General features: G+C 50.6%; 2 non-coding genes across 2 annotated transcripts; both read left to right on the top strand.

The window, feature by feature from the left end:
• The first annotated feature begins 671 nt into the window (after positions 1-671).
• Positions 672-785, top strand: LOC140285819 (U5 spliceosomal RNA). Its single transcript, XR_011910767.1, has one exon. It is a non-coding gene; the product is annotated as a U5 spliceosomal RNA (small nuclear RNA).
• Positions 786-1101: 316 nt separating this feature from the next.
• On the top strand, positions 1102-1292 carry LOC140285784 (U2 spliceosomal RNA). The gene has a single exon (XR_011910736.1). It is a non-coding gene; the product is annotated as a U2 spliceosomal RNA (small nuclear RNA).
• Positions 1293-2440: the final 1148 nt, after the last annotated feature.

The following is a 2440-nucleotide window of genomic DNA, read 5'->3' as shown; positions in this document are numbered from 1 at the left end:
TCCTATTTCGGTGAATTTGACATCTGCCTTACATGTAACAGATTAGCGGTTTAGCAGTTTTAATTTAGTTTGAGTGAAGGAATTCATTTTATAGCAAAATCCGGAATCGTGAAGAACTCATGAAAGTAAGCTTATTCTCGGATTCCTGAAACTTTAGATTTGCTCTTTCTTTTACTGCAAAGTACAACGTTGTTTTTTTTTGTTTAAATCTTTCTAGACATGGTAAATATGAAGGACAAAGCAGTTTTAACATAGTTTGAGTGAAGGAATTCATTTTATAGATAAAATCCCAAGAGTCTGCTGAGAAAAGAGAGTGAATGCGAAGTAGACTTTAACACGGCTCTGGGAGCGAGCCGAGTGTGGGCTAACCGGGAGAATTGCTTGAAAGAAACGCGACACCGAATGAGCGGTCAGAACAAAGCCTCAATACGGTTTTCCCGTGGTGTTTTTGTTGCTGCCTTGTCTTTTGCACAGAGTAAAAGACAAGGCAGCCATCGAATAGGGCCCGATTGTTCCTACTTGGTCAGCCGAGGAGCAAGGGGGTGTGGGGGTGGGGGGGTGGGGGGGGGGGGGGGGGGGGGGGGCATGCGTCTCAACCAAGCAAAGCTCACCATGGGGAAGGTGGCTATGCCAACTAGCCTGATGCCCTGCTCCCGCAGTGACGGATAATCGTACTCTGGTTTCTCTTCATAACGTACAAGTCTTTCGCCTTTTACTAAAGACATCTGTGGAGAGCAGCACTAATGAGTTGTTTCTATTTTTGGCAGGCTTTACCTTTGCGGGTGAAGCCCTTTCTGTCTGTGCAAAAGAAATCTTGTTACTGTGCAGAGTGACTTCTCTGAGTAGAGTCGCCTTACTTGTTGCGACTGTGCCGATGTTCGAAGCTGGAGTGCAAAGTTGTTGCTTGAATGGTGCTTGCTGGAGCGTGCGGGAGTGCAAAGTTATACCATTTAAAAGGGCTGAAGAGTGCTCAGTGCAGCAGGTGGGCGGAGGTGCAAAGTGACACTCTGGCCACCTATGGCCATAAAAAGAACAGGGGTGTTAGCGGACAAGTGCGCATTGTGCCAGGAAGGGCCCTCGGACGTGAACCAGTGGACAGTTGTCGCTTCTCGGCCTTTTGGCTAAGATCAAGTGTAGTATCTGTTCTTATCAGTTTAATATCTGATATGTCCTCTATACGAGGACTACATATTAAATGGATTTTTAGCAATAGGAGTTGAAAAATTAGCTTGCTCCGTTCACTCCAAGCATTGACCCCGTACTGCAGTGCCGCTGGGAACGGTGCGCTCTTCTCTACTCTTGTGAAAAAGCAAACAGCGGTGCAGGATGCAAGTTTCAGGGAGCCCAAGATGAAACTTTCTTTTAGTCTGCGGAGAAAAGAGAGTGAATGCGAAGTAGACTTTAACACGGCTCTGGGAGCGAGCCGAGTGCGGGCTAACCGGGAGAATTGCTTGAAAGAAACGCCATACCAAATGAGCGGTCAGAACAAAGCCTCAATACGGTGTTCCCGTTGTGTTTTTGTTGCTGCCGCTGTTTGCTTTTTCACAAGAGCGCACCTGTTGAGGGGGGGCCTGGGGGGGCCTGGGTGATGGTGGGTCTCAGGCCCGGGCTGCTGCGACTGGTGTGACCGGGTGGTTTGTTTGTTTGTTTTTTGTTGTTGTTTGTTTGTTTTTTGTAGAGGTCCTCCGGAGTGGGGTTGGGTTGAGTGGGGTGGGGCGGGATGGGTACCTTCTGGGGGTACAGTAGCTCCCAGAATATGGTCGCTGCAGGCCCCGAGCCTGGTGGACATCAGGCCCTCCTGTCCTGTGTTGGCTCCCTGGTAGCGGGGATGCCTATTGCAGCCAGTCCCTGGCTGCCCCCAGTGTATATCCCCATACCCCTCTCCCTTCTGGCTCCTGTACACAGCACACACTCACACATGAAGGGTTTTGGGGGCGTGTGTGTTCGGTGGGGTGTAGTGGACTCTGCAGTAGTTGCCCTCTGCAGTTCCCACCCCTGTTTTAATTACACCTTAGACATTACTACTTATCAAACACACTCACACACACACATTAGGTCTTGGGGGGTGGTTACACTGAGTGGCATCTGGTGGGCGGGGCTCTTTGGGTATGTAGGCTGCCCAGAGGGCCACGCTCCCAGTTCTACAAGTTTGGCTGCCCCTCAATTTTAATTGCTCACTATTAGAAAATATTGAAGAGCCAGAAGGGTGAGGGGAGGGGTCTTCTTCGCACACCCCTGCTTCCTGGTTGCTGCTCGGGGCGGGAGGGGCCAGGAGGATTAATTAATTGTTCTGCTGGTTTGGGGTCTGTGGTGGCTGGGGGGCTGCTGGCCCCCTGGTGTGCCCGCTGCACTACACCCCAGCGGAGTCGAGGGAGGGAGGACGTGTGGATGTATGGGACATGAAAGTGTGTGTGGTAATGATTGGGCCTGGATCTTGGAC

Source organism: Leuresthes tenuis, unplaced genomic scaffold, assembly GCF_036924035.1.
Source record: "Leuresthes tenuis unplaced genomic scaffold, fLeuTen1.0.hap1 SCAF_57, whole genome shotgun sequence".
Lineage (NCBI taxonomy): Eukaryota > Metazoa > Chordata > Actinopteri > Atheriniformes > Atherinopsidae > Leuresthes > Leuresthes tenuis.
The sequence above is the reverse complement of the archived record's forward strand: the minus strand, read 5'-3'. Positions and strand labels throughout refer to the sequence as shown.